Here is an 18,570-nt window from a genome sequence, read left to right on the forward strand (position 1 = left end):
AAAATCAAATTTTCTTCATGAGAGCCACCATAAACAATGCTCCCTTACCCAGTCTCTGGGTGGGTGGCAGTTGCGGCCCATCACAGCAGGCCTCAGCTCCACAGAGCAAAGGCTTCCCCATCATGTGGCTGGGAGTTGGGCAATTCCCCCGGCCGGCGGCAAAGGAGAACGGAATAGCCCGCCATGCACTGGGTTTTACATTGGCCAATCAGGTGGCTAGAGGGCCAGGCTATGAAGGCTGGCTGCACCTGGCTTTTGGCAGTGGCCTCAGAGGGCCACCTAGGTATACCCACATCTTGAGGAGGTCCTATAATCCCAGCCATGACACTGTTTAAGTGTTAGCCCCCCAACTGGAGGCTGAGAATGAACATACACCCAATGTCTGAACCAAAGCCTACCTACAACTGTAATCAATAAAAGTTGCGGACAATTTTAAACCCCGGGATGTTGTCTTATGCAGTTTGGTACACCTTACATTGTCTAGTCCTTTGCTCCCTGGGGCGGGGGTCACTGCGAGTGGGTCCACAATTCAGCCAGAGTTCATGTTCAGGTCAATGGGAATGTTATGTGCATGAGTCAGCCAAAGTTAAGCACTAAGTGGGACTTAGAAGTACATAGCTTAGGCTGAATCACGTCCAGTATAAATGTTGATGCCCCTAAATGAAATGAACTAACCAGGACCCTTTACAGAGCAAGTTTTAACTTGTGGAGGTCTCTTTTGATTAACTGGATATATGACTCAGTTATCTTGAGCATAAAGCGTATTCAAGAATAAACTACAGCAGATACATGCTACTTATTCTGCTTACACTTGCCAGTTAGAATACTTTCCTTGCCTGTTATATAAAAGTATGCAGGACAGTTTCAGAGAAAATCTGACCCTGCCAATTTAAGTACCAGCAAGAACAAAAGAGAGATAAAAGACCAATTCAAATGACTGTGTTAACTAAATAAGGTATTCAAACTACACAAGTCTATACACTGACTTTCTGAATCATGAACAGTGACTTTAAAATACAAAAGGGAGCTCTTTGTAATAGGAGGCAGTGAAGGAATTTTTGTTGTTGTTTTTTAAAAGGCTATAAGTTAAATTCATTAACAAAAGCAATACCTTTATTATAAGGCCATGCAGAGCAGGAAACTTGTTTTCACAGCTGCATCTGCTGAAACTGACACAGCAAAAGTAGATAGTGCTGATGCATCTAACGCTTGTCTACTCTTCCACCTTCTCACAATCTGATGCTGGTACCAGGGCATGACCTTGAGTGATAAGGCAAAGGTACATCGGGGGGACTAAACCAGCAGCTTTTGAAGGTACCAGTAGCACTGAGGGCTCCTTTCAAAAGGCAACATATTCAGAAGTCAGATGCTAGTGATCTTACATTTCTCTTCATACATGTGGAATTAAACCTCTCTCTCTGGTTTGTCATTCAGGCATAATATTGGAAATGGCTTGAAAACTCTTTCATCCAACTCTGTGCGCCGTGGTAGCAATTGGAAAATTGTGGGGGTGGGGAGTTTCTTTAAGGACATCTGCATATAGTTCTATGTCAAATCTTCAAAATGCAATGGTTTCCAATGGACAGATTGCACATTTGGATGCAAGTAAGGTATTACGTAGGTGATATATATGCATGAATTAGTCATCTGTAAGAAGTCTTTGTAGCGTGTTCTACAAACATATTAGAGTTTATAAAAGCTAAGAAGAATGAGTAGGAATAGTGGGCTAGAATGCAGCCTACTGCACCAGGGAAAAAGTCACATCAACTGCTCCAGCCATTTTCGCCTTTGGCCCTGCTCACCACCAGCATGCAGTCCCTGGAAAGTTTTCTACAAAGGAACGCAGCCCTCAAGCTGAAAAACATTCTCCACCCTTAAAGTAGAGGCAACATAATGTGGGACATACCCAAGCAATATATGTATCTGTATTGTAATAGAGAACATGAAACCTCCTTTGTCTGGAGTTCTCTGAACCCCTTAAGTGTCCAGGTAGGCATTCTGGACATCCAAACCCACAGTGTCACCATTAAGGCCATACTAGGAAGTCATGCAATAGATATATCGTATTTACTAATCTAGGTCAAACACATTTAAATCAATGGAACAATTCACAACTTACTTGTTTAATTTGAACACTGCCCTTCATCCGAAGATCACAGGGTGGTTCACAACATAAAAACACAAAATTGGGTTGTACTCAGTGAAGTTGTCCTGTTGGTGCAATGACTTCCACTTGTGCAACAGAAGTTCCACTACACCTGCTCTCTACCGCACCCCCCACAAAATCTGTGCTGGAGGGTCAGGGAAACTACCAGAACAGATTTGGGAGACACCCAGGGAGAGGAGCAGGAAGAGAAGTTCCGCTGCACACACATAAGACCTTGTACTGATGCAACACCTTTGTTGGCTACAACTCATTATCTTAAGGTGCTTCATTTTGCTTAATTCTAAAAGGGAAGTATCTGAGAAAGCTGTTGACAAAAAAAATCACTCAGTTGGTATTATATTTTTTTCTGTATTTCTTTTCTGCTTATTTTGACCCTACAAAATTTTAAATGTGAATGCAAATAATTCAACAATTGTGGAAGGGCAGGTGCGTACAGAATGCAGACAATTTATATAGAGCATCTCTTCAAACAGCACTCCCATCATTAGCATAGTATAAATTAACATCAGATGAAGCAGGCTCTAGCCTTAAAAAGTCACAATAAATTAAATTCTTTAAGATGCCACAAAGCCCACCCATTGTTATGCTATTTTGCTGTTATAAATGCAGCTATTAAGATGGCACAAAACTCCCTCCCAATTTTGCTAAAATAAATGCAGCTATTTAGAATTTGCCATTTTGAAACGCGCTGAAGTAGTATTTCATCTGTTTCATAAGGAAACGTACCTGTGTGCGTGTGCATGTGTGCAAGCGCGTGCCTGGCTTGATCACAGAGAGCACCTTTGAGCACTTTAGCAAACCAGAAAGTCTACTCTAGTGTAGAAAGGGATGAAAAAGACTGCTGTGGCTTGTTGCTTATTCTTGCTACATATTCTTGCTATGGTTTGTTGCTTTTTTCTTGGTATATTTAGTAACAAGAATTCCAACTTATTTATATGGTTTGTCGCTGGGCTAGGAAAGTTATATCTGAACTGGTGACTGGGAGTGGCCGCCGGGACCACATAACACCGGTTCTGAGAGATCTGCATTGGCTCCCAGTACGTTTCCGAGCACGATTCAAAGTGTTGGTGTTGACCTTTAAAGCCCTAAACGGCCTCGGTCCTGTATACCTGAAGGAGCGTCTCCACCCCCATCGTTCAGCCCGGACACTGAGATCCAGCGCCGAGGGCCTTCTGGTGGTTCCCTCATTGCGAGAAGTGAGGTTACAGGGAACCAGACAGAGGGCCTTCTCGGTAGTGGCGCCCGCCCTGTGGAACGCCCTCCCATCAGATGTCAAAGAGATAAATAATTACCTGACATTCAGAAGACGTCTTAAGGCAGCCCTGTTCAGGGAAGTTTTTAATATGTAACGCTGTACTGTTTTTAACACTGATTGGGAGCCGCCCAGAGTGGCCGGGGAAACTCAGCCAGATGGGCAGGGTATAAATAATAAATTATTATTATTATTATTATTATTATGAACCAGGCTACTAAGTCTCCAGTGCTCTTCCTCCCAAGGAAACTAAACCATGTAGTGCAGCTTCTGAAATGTTATGTCACAAGTAGGAACATTCACAAAAGCACTCCTGATTAAATGCTTTCATGAGCAAGGCTTCGGGGAGTAGAGCCATACCCCTACTTGCTGTGAACAGGACCTCGACCTCCTCCTCCTCCTTCTACTTCAGCTTCTTCTTCGTTGTCTTCTTCGTCTCCTCCTCCTCCCCTTCCCCAGGACCCCTCAAACCTATCCATGCACAAGGAGAAGGTGGCAATGGGCACTTCCCAGGGTCCTAGAAGAACGTCTTCTCTTGCCATGGACAGGAACTATCCATAATTCCACTGGGGGGGGGGGCTTACACTCTGAATATCATTTCCACTACAGATAAAACCCTCCGTAGAGGCACGATAAGCACCCCCATCTCTGTTGCTGCCTTCCCCCATCCTGCCCAAAGTCATTAAATGCTAAGTTTAATGCTAAAGTTAAGTGAAATTGCTGTTCCGTGACAGAGACATACACCTGTACAGTGAAAAGCCCTCATCCTACCTTTAGAAAATGCAGCCATCATGAAATATCAACATTCATCAAAATATGCCGAGACAAGAAAATCCTTTTTATCTGAAACAAATCAGAACTGCTCTGCTGTCAATATTTTCTTAAACACAAGATCAAGTGAAATAAAGCATGCACAAAGCACTTCTTTTAAATAATAATAATAATGCTGATGCTGTCATTTTGGCAGCAACTTTATTATAAAGACATAATTAGTAAAAATCCTTTCAAATGGAACAAGGGGTGGGGAGGGGGATACCCTCCATATTAATTTGCAAGTATACTAAAACTATACTACTTAAGAAGAAAATACATCCAGTGTTTCTCCCACTACCTACTGCTGCAATGTACCTATGCAATCTGGGGTTGTAACTGAGGTAAGGTGGGCAAGGAAAATCCAAGAGGCAGGGAGGATGAATTCAGATTATTTTTTAAATTATTTTCCCAAACCGGTGGACGACAATTACCTGAAAGTAAAACAATGTTTAAGACACCTCAAGTTCACCTCTTTTCACATAAGACTATACAAAGAGGCTTTATTTAAGAAAGCGAAAGTAAGAGGAATCAAAACGACCCTTTTAGCAGCAATTTATCTAGGCCGGAAATTCCCACACTTGCTCCAGCTATATCCGTTTATTGGTTTTATATATAAACGCAAACACGTGTCATAAAACTAAAGCAGGGTGGCTAAGGGCCTGAGATCCAACTCATGGCCCTTCCTATGACTAGGTGACCACTTTCTCTCACGCTTGTTTTCCCTCCCATCTGCAAAACGGAGACAAAAACCGATTTACATTTTTTGCTTACTTCAACCTTACAGGGCCGTTGTAAAAAATACAGTTAGATAATGCATACAAAGGGCTCTGAGCACTCTAAAGTGTAAATAAAGCAATCCCGACACTGCATTACAAGCTTTTTTGTTGCTGGATGAAGACCTTCCTATTTGCACAGGCAATTTTAAGATCGTCAATTATTCTGGGGATTCTGCATTTTTTCTTTCAGGATTTTTATGTTGTTGCATTTTAAACAGCATTTGTATGTTCTGTGAATTGCATTTTCTTCTCAATTTTATACACCATCCTAAAATCATTTGATGAAGGGCATCTAAGGAATGTTTCTAAAATAAATAACCAATTATGCCTTGAGCACTTTCCCTCAAGGTGATAGGCAGTAAGCAGTTTTTGTGTCTATTTTTCTGTGACTATTGGAGAGTCGTTTCCACGTCTTCTTGTGGCCTAATTATCAATGTTTGATAAAGGCTGATCAAAGGAAAGTCAGGTCCAAACTACACCAGGCATAGGGAGATCCCTGGCTAAGGCTGAATCTCATAGCCCCCCCCCAGCCCCTGCAATTTAGGAACAGCTAAGTGCAAGTAGATAAATAGGAACCGCTCCGGCGGGAAGGTAAATGTCGTTTCCGTGTGCTGCTCTGGTTTGCCAGAAGCAGCTTAGTCATGCTGGCCACATGACCCAGAAGCTGTCTGTGGACAAACACCAGCTCCCTCGGCCAATAAAGCGAGATGAGCACTGCAACCCCAGAGTCGGCCACAACTGGACCTAATGGTCAGGGGTCCCTTTACCTTTACTATGTATTTGGGGATGGGAGAGAAACCAGATAAGGAATGTGCTTCTGGTAAAGGGGTTGCTCCATCACCGATCCATCACAATTCCTGTTTTGTATGGCTTCCCCTGCCTCAGCTCCACACTCTTCTCTGTTTGCTGATCTGATCAGCCTCTGGTCTGTCTCCTCAGACCTCTACTGCTCTTCCCGAGGCACAAAAACCACCAGGGATCCAGACCCACAGTTACACAATGTAATGTCACATGGCTAGGAACTGCATTATGTAAGCAGCAAGACCCAAAAAGATTTAAATAGAAGTCTCATCAACTTCAAACTAACTTACGTCTACATACATGCACTTATGGTGACACCTGAGGCACATTGGGTACATGTTAATCCTTTGAGAATTACCCACCACCTGGACTTTATTTTTCATCGGTCTGCAGGGCAATGAGTCATTTTTCATAATAAAGTGCTTAGCAAACAAGTGCATCAGCAGCTGGCCCAGGCTTAAGATAAATTCTAAAAATGAAAATAATGCTGTTGCATAAGTATCCTTGCTTGCTCACAGCAATTCCAAGATCAACCCCAGGACATTGTCTTCCGAATGAAAAGATACTACAGCAATATCTCCTAGAGATTATAAAAATACTTCCAAAAATTTGAAGGCAGTTCACCTAATATAAACACGCAATTACTTTAATAACTTCGAGGCAAGTTACAGTGTGGATAGCAAGGGCCTTTCCCAATTATTTGTCTGTATCTCAATAAAAGTGCAGTCCGTTGAGTATAGTTCTTCTGTTGTGAGGATATAGCATCTTCCTAGCATTCAAACTAATATTTTGTTGCTGGGAAAATAAGTTTCCCTCCCCACAATTCATGGGGCAGAATGTTAATGGCATCAGGAAATGTAGTGTGAAATGTGCTACTGCAAACACCATCAGAACTCAAGATGGGTCATGTGACATCATAAGCAAGAGATTATCTTAAGTCTGCATTATTTTACGAACTATTTGAATATTCTAAATTCTTTGATGAATCAGTCCTCTGCTGTACCACTCATACAATCCTTTAAAGGGGGGGGGGGCACCATCAACATTGTTATGCCTTATACCATTGGCATATTTGTATGGTCCTGCACAAGGTTATTTCCTGGTTTTGCTTTTTTTGGTGGTTTTCAACTGATTTTCTGTTGCTGTTTTAATGCTGGCTTTCAGTTGGTTTCTCTTCTGAGGTCCTGTCTTCTTTATACAGTCGTACTTTGGTTGTCAAACGGAATTCCATTCAACTTCCGAAAACATTCGACAACCAAGGCGCAGCTTCCAATTGGCTGCGGGAGCTTCCTGCAGCCAATCGGAACCTGCGGCAGCCATGTCGGATGTTTGGGTTCCAAAGAACATTCACAAACCGGAACACTCACTTCCGGGTTTACGGCGTTTGGGAGCCAAAACGTCCGAGTCACAAGGCGTTCAGGATCCAAGGTACAACTGTAACTGGTTTAAAACTTTGGATTGCATACTGTTATTTAAAACAACAACAACAAGTTGTGAACTGCCAAGAGATCTTAAAACACATGAGCAGTATATAAATGCAATACAATCAGGAATGGGGAGTATCTGGTCTGCAGGCCCAAACCATGACCACTCACACCACAACTAACATCATGGCATCAAAGGAACCATTGGGAGCCCAAGTGAACTCCCAATTGTTCGTTTGCTAAAGCAAGGGGCATTCTTACCGCTTATCAAGTCAATGAGCCGTGCCTTGCTCTGGGAGGCGGCAACCACTGCTAAGATGCATTCCCCCCCAATCATTTTAACAGTGGTTTCAGTAGGAACTCCTTCCAGGGGTGGGGGGAGCCTCCAAACAGCCTTTCTACCTATGTCACAAGGGCCAATCTCTTAAACTGCTGCAACTCAGGCTCTATTTGTAATGCTGCGCTGTATATACCTGAGCAGGAAGCAAGGAATATGTACAGACCTGCCCTGCTCTTTGAACCTCCGGTTTTATTCATTGAATAAATAAAGGAGAAAAATCAGGCCCGCACTGCTCTTTGAACCTCCTGCTTATTTCTTGAGCAAATAAAGAATGAAAACATCAGCAATACCCAGCTGAAGGAAGCATCCCTAGTATCCAGCAATACCTTAGGGGGTTTGGAAACCTTTTCAAAAATACTACGACATCTTTACTTGGCATTTTAAAACTATTATGGTTTTCAAAGGATAGAGATGCATACTTTTTTCTTTTTTACTCTGGCTTCTTGATTTATTCTCTCTCCAGTCAAGAGTGTACCAGGTATGAGCAGATAAGCTCAAGTACTAGAGACTCTCAAACCTTGTACTCTGACTGGAGCAGAAATAATATCTAGACTCCTAGACGCAGGAAAATGGTGTTCTGTTTCTCTAATACTCTTAAGTGCCAAACTACTGTAGCGTATCACTGAAAAGTTCTGTGAATTTTCTTTATTTTATTGTTTTAACATGTTAACTTGGCACAGGGAGGGGAAGGATGGATTAGGAACATGGCACATAGGCAGGAGGGTATAACTCTTTCCTTCCCTGCGACAGTATGGATGAAAATCACTCACTCTGTCTCACGCTCTCTCACAGCTAGTATTAGCCACAGGCAGGAAGGTCACATTACGGCAGCAGGATCCATGGCGCTGCTTTTCTATCTACAGCCAAGGCAATATCCCAACCCAGTGCAAATGGGCCAGTGTAAGGTACCTTTTTGAGAGATGTTGGTGAGGAAAGGCAGGTTTAGGGTCATGGCTCAATGACAGAGGATCTGCTTGGCATACAGAAGATTCCCATGTTCAGTCCTCAGATTCTCCAGCTAAAACTGGGGGTGTCCCCTGCCTGAAACCTCAGAGAGTCACTGCTAAGCAGCACAGACAAAATTGAGCTAGATGGACCCACTCGTTATAAAGGCATTCCTATGACCTATTGAGGGACGTGGGTGGCACTGTGGGTTAAACCACAGAGCCTATGACTTGCCGATCAGAAGGTCGGCGGTTCGAATCCCCGCAACGGGGTGAGCGCCCATTGCTCGGTCCCTGCTCCTGCCAACCTAGCAGTTCGAAAGCACTTCAAAGTGCAAGTAGATAAATAGGTACCGCTCAGGCGGGAAGGTAAACAGCGTTTCCGTGCGCTGCTCTGGTTCGCCAGAAGCGGCTTAGTCACATGACCCGGAAGCTGTACGCCGGCTCCCTCAGCCAATAAAGCGAGATGAGCGTCACAACCCCAGAGTCGGTCACGACTGGACCTAATGGTCAGGGGTCCTTTTACCTTTACCCTATGACTTATTAGGAGGTATAGGAGCAGAAGGACCACCTGAAAACCACTGTGCCTGTTAAAGACCACTTCCCCTTATGGACCTTGATCTGCTACAATTACACGTCGGTTTTCGGCAAGGGACTGGGATTTGAGAAGTCAGCGGCGTACAGCTGGACCCTTCTACCTACATCCCAAGGGCTACTCCTTTAAGCTGCTGCAGCTGAAGCTCTGTTTGTACTATCACAGGGTACATCCTAAGCAGGAAGCCAGAAGGGAATTAACACCCTGCCCCACTCTCCTTGTAGGAGCATTTCATCATTTCTTAATCGTTTTTTTTATAAAAAATGCTCAATCATGTCCCTGTGTGATTTGGCATATCAATGAGGGCTCAATCTCCTTTGTATTTGAAGGCACCAAGGGAGATAAAAAGGTGCTTTTTCTCCTTTTGAGGCTGAGTGAAGAATATTTCATTGCTTGAAAATTAACAATATTATACATCACACAGAAACATCCACACAGTGGGGGGAAAGGAACATCTTATCCAGGATTTATCAAGTGCTCCTGCCATTTTGAGGCACACTGCTTATTTTAGACCACCGCAGTAGCTCTATGAAACAGACAGGATTGCTCCTTATCTCAAAGCACTGCAAACACAGAGCAAAAATAAAAATCCATTGCATTATTCCTTAAAACACACATACACACCACCCGTTACTATCTGGCGTTTCTGCCATTCCTCTGCGAGAGAAATTATGCAGTGCAGTATTTTTTACGTCAGTTCCGGGATAGTACAATTCCAAATATTTTATCGGTTTCTCTCTAGTTACGAGGATTTGGCATTTCCTGTGTAACTAAAGCTAAAAAAAGATAGAATAAAAAACTTCATTGTGCAGTAATACTAAGATATATTTCATCAGTATAGTGATGCTAAATAAATCTTTACACAGAATACTCACACTTTGCCTGCTCTTTTCGTTCCAGAAGCTTTGCTATCCTTCCTATCAAACTAGATACAAACGCCAATTAAAAATCTACCCATGTCAGTGGGGCTTGTGCATAACACATTCTTGATATGCCATTTATTGAGGGCTGGACCACTAATAATATAGTAATGGTACATTGCTATCTTACCTTTACTACTGTTGCCTCTAATAATAATTTGTTCGTTGTTTTATTTCATTAAAAAGAGCAGGGGAGCTTAAAACTAGAATAATTGTTCTGACTAAAATAACTGAAATTGCTTTATATATCATCCATAGTTCTATCAGTTTAAAACAGAGCACATTTCTCTCTCTCTCTCTCTCTCTCTCTCTCTCTCTCTCTCTCCAGGCATTGCTTTCATTATCATTATTCTGCGCAGTGGTATACAACTTCAAGAAGGGAATAAGTTATCCCAACAAGGGCAATCTGAGCATTTATGGAAGTTAGGGAATGAAAAATGCATAGCTACCATGGTAACAACTAAGTCACATGGTAGCTGCCATGAAATGCAAAGCATCTTAAGTAAACACTGGCATGTTTTGTTTTGTCCTGCAATCTCCAAGAATTCTCTTGTGTTGAACAATGCAAAGCACATACTAGTAACCATCCATTTCCACACACACACACACACACACACACACACACACACACACACAAGGTTCTTTTAATTCTTCAAAATATATCAGTGAAAGAAAACTTTTCCCCATTATTTTGTGCATCTCAGGAAAAAAACTTTTTAGAACAGCTTGCAGATAGCCATCATGGCAGACCAGGAAATACGTAAAATTAAAATATTGAAGTACAGTGGTACCTCGGGTTAAGAGCTTAATTCGTTCTGGAGGTCCATTCTTAACCTGAAACTGTTCTTAACCTGAGGTACCACTTTAGCTAATAGGGCCTCCCGCTGCCACCGCGCCTCCGCCGCGCGATTTCTGTTCTCTTCCTGAAGCAAAGTTCTTAACCCGAGGTACTATTTCTGGGTTAGTGGAGTCTGTAACCTGAAGCGTCTGTAACCTGAAGTGTCTGTACCCCGAGGTACCACTGTAATCTTATGCCCAACGTAGGTCAGAAGGGAGTTCACATTTCTGGGTTGATCAAATATCCGTGGTCCTAGAGTGAAAAGAGACAGCTATGTGTGGGGTTTTAAAATACAGTGTGTCAAAGCATAAAAAACAGCTGTCACCCCCCCACTCCCCAACCTGTAGGCATGTTTACATCTACATAAGCCTATGTCAAAATGCCAAATATGGTTGGAATGAGCAAAAGTGATGACAACAGCAGCAACAACCGGAAGCATCAGATAGTGGCACAGCTCCTCAATCTCCAAATACTTAAACACAAATACAAGTATTGCCCACTCCCATGCACAAAGCCTTCGAGTTGGTTTGAAATTATGATAAAAGTAGGGGGGAAAGTACACACTGCTTACACTTCTCTTTTATGACATATGAAGCGGATCTCACCAAAAACCTTCCATGGTGTGTTAAGAGATCACATCCATTGCAAAATCCACACACATCCTGCTTCACATCTTCCAGAAATAGCAGGAGGGGCATAGGTAATAAGCAACAAGTGAATCAGAATAATTTTCCAGGGAAACAGTATTTTAGATTACAGTGGTACCTTGGCTCTCAAACAGCTTACTTGATGAACAAATCGACTCCCGGAGCCGAAAACCTGGAAGTAAGTGTTCCAGTTTTTGAACGCTTTTTGGAAGCCGAATTTCCAACGGGCTTCCGCTTGAGTGCAGGAAGCTCCTGCAGCCAATGGGAAGCTGCGCCTTGGTTTTCTAACGGACTTCCGGAACAGATTAAGTTTGAGAACCAAGGTACCACTGTATTTGCCTTTGCTTGTTTAGAACTTAGCTCAAGCTCCAAATCCTTAGTTCAAACACGATAATCTTTTAAAAAATAAACTGCACACCCTAAGTGTTATGTACTGAAGTTCTCACCCTGGGCTAGCAGGGGGATGCTGTAGATAGTTTTCACTCAGGTCTACATATGCAAATAAGGGATTGAAAGTGATGTTCAGTGATTGGATAGTTACAGAAAGCGTTGTAGTGGAGCACTATATAAGCAGGCTGGCTGAACCCTTCAGTTCTGTTCTGTTCTGGCCTGTGAATAAACCAGAGCTGTTTGAAGAATCGCTGTGTCGTCTGATATGTTCACCCACAACTTAACACTAAGGAGTTTAAATGCTTGTGTTTAGAAGAAAAATATATATACACACATTTGGTTTTAAAACTCACCCCATCCCAATGCAATATATTTACTAAAATGCAGCAGCATGCAACTGCAGGAAACTTATTGAAGCAGGGGCGAACAAATTAAATCCTAAAATTTTAAATATACCTAGGGGGGGAAACGGAATGCAGTGTTCTGTAAAATATGCATGCAGGCAGCTATGAGACTGTGTGACATTGGCACCATTTTCGCACGATGAAGCAGTTTTGCCCCAGCTTTCATTTCTATAAAAGCCCTCGCTCATTTAGCATTCGGTTCCTCTCTGCAACAATGCAGTGCAGCTGATGTACATTAGGCATATTGTCTATGGAAAGAAGGGGGAGCTTGCAGTGGCAAGCACTTAACATGCACATGGTAAATTGGAAGCGAGAGGCTGTAAAAGGATTGGAACCATTAAACTGTCATAAAAGCAGAAGTGACACATGCACTCTTTCCTGGCTCCGACTTGATCCAATTCTCAAAATGCTGGACTGGCACCAGCCCCATTTATTTCTACAGGGCTCATGTTTTCAGAGTAGATTCCCGTATTGACATGCCTGTGTTCTCTCCTGTGTCACACAGGAAATGAGTTAAGCCGCCAAAGGAGATAAATTCCCATAATGAACCATGTTTTATATCTTAATTAAGGTCTATTCCCAGGTGTGGAAAACACTCCACCTGTCTATACAAATCTGTTCCACGTGCTGGTGTATAAAATTCAAGAAGAGTTTCATCCAATAAATTATGCAGTAATGTGGTGGGCTTAAAAATAAAGTGAATGAAGGTTACAGCAGAATTTATTTTATTATTTTTACATTATTAGCAGCACAGTGCTGTTTATGTGTAATTATGTTGAATTTACACCAGAAATGCATCGGTTGCTTTACAGAACAGTAGAACAAAAGAAGGCAGCATTTTAATATGCTCCTTGTTTAACATTTCTGCACAAGACTCATACTTATTTCTATATAGCACTTTGATGATTAATTCAAGAGCTAGCGTCAAACAAGTGGATGATTCCAAAGAGGCTCCATAGCAGTAGATGAAGTTCACACCCAAGTCACCATTCTAATGTGCCATTGGTATATATGGGGCCACAGAACAGAGTTTTGTTTTTCAAAAGAAGAATAGAGTCATCAAGCTTGATTATCTAGGTTAAGAGTAGAAAACCTTTTTTGGCTCCAAGGGCCAGATCTTTATCAGGATTGGCCTCACTAGTCAAATGTTAATATCATAATGACCCCATGTGATTGACAGGTGGGTGTATACAGGATAGCAGCCTTAAAGTACCAAAAAGCCAAGGTGTTTTCCTCAGAACCAAGGGTGGGCCACCAAGTGGCAACTGCTCTATAGGAGTCTTAGTACACTGGACATCAGCAGCATCAGCATCACAACAACAACAATTTATTTTCTGTACCGTGCCCATCTGGCTGGGCTGTCCCAGCCACTCTGGATGACATGTTAGACTCCCCACGCTATAGTGTTAACAACTACACTGATTATTCTCCAAAAGGAACAAAATAAGGCTTTACTCTTAAACAATATAATACCATGCAAGTAGCAGAAGGGGTTTTTGAGAGCTATGTTTTTTTTTTGCTCTATAAGACTCACTTTTTCCCTCCTAAAAAGTAAGGGGAAATGTGTGTGCGTCTTATGGAGTGAATGCCGGCTGCGCAGCTATCCCAGAAGCCAGAACAGCAAGAGGGATTGCTGCTTTCACTGCGTAGCGATCCCTCTTGCTGTTCTGGCTTCTGAGACTCAGAATATTTTTTTTCTTGTTTTCCTCCTCCAAAAACTAGGTGCGTCTTGTGGTCTGGTGCGTCTTATAGAGTGAAAAATACGGTATTTGACCTTAAGGGCCCATGGGGAAATTTGCAAACCAGAGAGGCCACCACCTCCACACACACACACACAGACAGACAGCTCAACCTATATGCACTGTATGGACAGAGCTTTTTTAAAAAGCCCATCCCTATTTCGCAAACATGATGAGAGGATGGCTGACAAGTAAGGACTGAAAACAGAAGAAAACAAAAGCCCACTGTAAAGGGTCTGTGTCAGAATCACTCACATGCATCAAACTGCATGTATCCCACATCTATATGTTCATGTGTGACAAGTGCATTCGTGACTATATTGCCACACATAATGCAGGCGACAGGAAGCCTGGATTGCTGTCAAAATTCTGCAGCATGAGCACAATGTGGGATCACAATGCCCTAGTGTGGTCACCGTCTCTAACAGTAATGTGTGAAGAGGTCTTGGGCAGTGAGTGGAAGAGCTGGAGGCAAGTCTCCTTCTGTGAGGAGGTACATATTAATAGCAAGGTGTTTTAAATCACCAAGAAAAACATATAAATGAATCCAGGAATTATGATTTCTATAGCACAATCTTATACGTGTTGACTCATTAGTCCAGGAAAGTGGATATAGGACTACAGACATGATTTCCAATCCTATATATATATATATATATATATATATATACATATATATATATATTTAAAGAAAACCCTACTTGAGCTATCTTCAACCAGAAGAAAAATGACTTGCCCACTCAGTTTCATTAAAAAATAGCTTACAATTCTTATGTACCATTTCCATACTAAGCTGCTCCTCCATATGAAATAAGTTATGAACAGGAGCAATTAACAAAAGCGCTCAAGCCCAGACATGTTGCCTGGTCAGCTTCACATGGTAGAAGGAGAGAAAAGCAGAAAGAAACGTCACTTCCTTCGTCAGCTGATTTCTATATAGTGGTGAAGCACAGATGAGGAGCAAATCTCAAACCATCTGATGATAGCATGTATACCGAGTCTAATAGTTCCTTTCCCCTTTCCCTTCTGCACAATGGCAAGAAGCTTCTCAGTGAAGTCTTCTCCAATCAATTTGTAAGTCAATGAAAGAGTACATTTGTCTTTGGGCTTGAAATCAGAGGGTGAGGCGGGAGGGACAGGAAGAAGATCAAGCTGGAAGACCATTCCAAGCACTGCTTGCAAATGACCAAACTAGAGAGCAAGCAAGAGCATTACTACCGCTCAGGTACCTGCATCACACATAAATACATTTTGCTGATTTTGAAGATTGCATTGTCACTTATTCTGCAATTGCTCAAGGGTATTTCAGGGACTCTGCAAGCTTTTCATCAGCCAAATCAAATATAAATTAAATTGCAGTGGTGCTGCATATGTTCTTTGCTGGCAGGAATTACACATGAGGGAATACCGAATGTGAGGAAAATAGGATGCAGTGCAGTGAGTGTGCATGTACGTGCCCGGGCAGTGTGTGTGTGTGTGTTTGTGCGTGACTGTCTGTCCGTCTGTCATCTTAGGATTTGTAGCATCAAGAACATCTGTAAGATTCTCTTGATGGATCAGCCATTGATTACGCTCTAAGTAGACCTTCCTGTGGCATTTGGACTTCAAGGATCCAGCCCAAACTTAACTCCCATGGCACTGTGCCTAGCTCTGTAAGTGAAACATTAAATTTTAATGTCATAAGCAACAAAAATACTTAAGAACATTTTTATTTGTATAAAGTTCACTGAACATTGACTGTGTAAACTTGAAAGCTATATTTATTAAAAGATCTTAGGATATTTACCAACCTTTAAAACTCAATGGCTGTGAGTTTTTTAAGATTCAAAGCATGTGACTTAAATTTGTGCTGTGACTTTTATACTGTAAGCCTACAGGCAGCGACTGTCTTATTATTGATCATTGTAAGCTGCTCTTTTTCTGCATAAGTTTCATTTCAAAATGCTTTATATAAATTATCTCTCAACAATCAGAATGGCAGATATTTCAGTTATACACTAAAATTCCAGATTCTCTGATACATCTTCCCCTTGCATGGGAAATTCTGCTTCCATTGACCTTTTTTCTCCACATTGTCTGCAAATGTCTTTGGGCTGGGGACTCCTAGACCTTATGCAGCTGCTGTGAAAAGCTGTTCCTGGATGGCTGCTGGTGTCATGAGAGTTGCTCTAAGCCAACCTTTCTCAACCTTGGGACTACAACCTTGTTGTTGGACTACAACTCCCATTAGCCCTGACCACTGATCATGCTAGCTAGGGATGATGGGAGTTGTGGTCCAACATCTGGAGAGCCAAGGTTGAGAAAGCCTGCTCTAAGCATACACCTTTAATGAAATAATACCTGCTTTCACATTCTGCACTCTGCATACAATATGGTCCACTGGCTTATCTAAAATTGTGTCTTCTTTAACTAGCAGGCTATGAATCTCCCCTGTTACTAGCTTTTCACACAATAGTCTTTTATGAGGTGGCCCTCTCTCTGCAAAGCCAGCTTTATATTTGGTCAAGCAGGTTCTGCTTCACTTAAATCACCACATGGACATATAGAGAAGCAGGGAAAGCTCTTATCAATTTGCTTTCTCAAATTAAATTAATATGTAGAGATTTCCTGACTTGTCTCCCCCTAGCTTGCCATTCCTTCCTGCATTTTGAAAGACCTAAGTCTATCTCATGGCTTTTAAGTGATTACAGATTGCTTTCACGAGTCACAGTTTGCACTGGTAAGTTGCAGATAAAATGCCTTATTATCACACTGTAGAAAAACTGTGGGGTGTGTGTTCTGATCAGTCCACTCTTTCACTAAGACAAGAAGCTCAAATTCATTCAGGTACTCATTCATTTCAGGTCCAGCTGAATAACCATCAAGTTTCTTTGCTGTCAGTAATGATTTTTTTCCATTTTCAAGTTGTGATTACCAGTTGTAAAACTTGCTTAGTATAACAGACATAGAGGTCTTAAAATTAAACTGACAGAACTGCAAGATGAAAAATAGAAACTCAGCTAAGCCCTAAGAACACAAAACAGCACCACCTAGTGATCGGAGGTGCTGCTTATAGAATCATGACCATTTCTCCTCTCCATGTCTACACATACAGAGATTAGGTACAGTTTTGGGGCTCATTCATTTCCTCCCTAACTTCCCTCAACGCACAAAGACACCTGGGACAGGGAAATCACAGAGTTATCTGAAGATTCCATTCATAGTTATACCTCTTATAAGGTACTCTCATTGACAGCCATCATTAAAACCTAGTTAATAGAGCTCACATACTTCCTATTTTTCCACCAGTGGATCTATTTGTGTCAGTGTAAGGTCCCACAGGTATTGTGCACAGCTGAACATGTTCTAATATTCACTTCAACCCATTTGCAACAACTCTGTTATTAATACAATTAAAACAACCAGGAGAAATCTCAGTACCGAAAAATCCAAATTGACTGCTTCACACACACCCCAACGTGGATTTTGTGTCTGTTTATGGATTAAGCCTAATCATCATTCAATTATCTCAATGAGATAAGTATATAATACAATCATTCATCAACAGATCCAGTATTCTGAACCAATATGAGGCTTTATACTGAGTGATATCATTGATCTATCTATCTAGCTCAGTACAGTGGTACCTTGGGTTAAGTACTTAATTCGTTCTGGAGGTCCATTCTTAACCTGAAACTGTTCTTAACCTGAAGCACCACTTTAGCTAATGGGGTCTCCTGCTGCCGCTGCGCCGCCGGAACACAATTTCTGTTCTTATCTTGAAGCAAAGTTCTTAACCTGAAGCACTATTTCTGGGTTAGCGGAGTCTGTAAGTGTATGTAACCCGAGGTACCACTGTACTGCCTACAGTGACCGGGAGCAGTTCTCCAAGGTTTCAGACAGGCTACAATCCCAGTCCCAACTCAGATATTTTTGGTATGATGGGAAGCGACGCAATAAAAAGCATATTGCACCTCTGGGGGAAAATGAGGAAATGCAGTAGAATGAAATAAAGTAAAATAAATCCAGACCTTTTCCCCTCGACACTCAGTTTATATGTACAAAACTGCTGGCATACATTTCACCTCTTTTGACCTACCCACCCATCTCTAATGCAGTCATCCAGCAGTCTGAGCCTGGCTTCTACTCAATTTAATGCACAACAGAACTTAAGGGAAAGTACAGGGAGGAAAAGGCACACTTCCTCTTCAGGAAGAGACATTCAAAAACCAGCTGAGGCCAACAATTCTTAATAATCAGAAGTTCCGATGAAAGCAGAGGCACAGTTCAGGCTTTGCTTCACTTTACTGGAAAATTTAGACAGGTATATATATTTCATACCTTTTTTTAAAAAAAGATGATTTCTTTAAAATATGCTTCTATAACACCACTGTAATATTATTTTCGCTGCCACTTTGTTGGCCTTACTTGTTGCCAGATACCTCTCACATTAAAGCAGACTCCGAGAAGCAAATCCCTTGGATGCAAGGGCTAAACGGTTTCTCAAGAGACACATGCATGCTAGCTGGAACACCTGGAAC

General features: G+C 41.9%; 1 protein-coding gene across 1 annotated transcript in view; it reads right to left on the reverse strand.

Moving 5' to 3' along the window:
* The window catches only part of RAPGEF5 (Rap guanine nucleotide exchange factor 5), a 137,366-nt gene that overhangs the window by 64,341 nt on the left and 54,455 nt on the right, over window positions 1–18,570 (reverse strand). The gene's annotated exons all lie outside the window — the stretch shown is intronic.

Source organism: Podarcis raffonei, chromosome 12, assembly GCF_027172205.1.
Source record: "Podarcis raffonei isolate rPodRaf1 chromosome 12, rPodRaf1.pri, whole genome shotgun sequence".
Classification (NCBI taxonomy): Eukaryota; Metazoa; Chordata; class Lepidosauria; order Squamata; family Lacertidae; genus Podarcis; species Podarcis raffonei.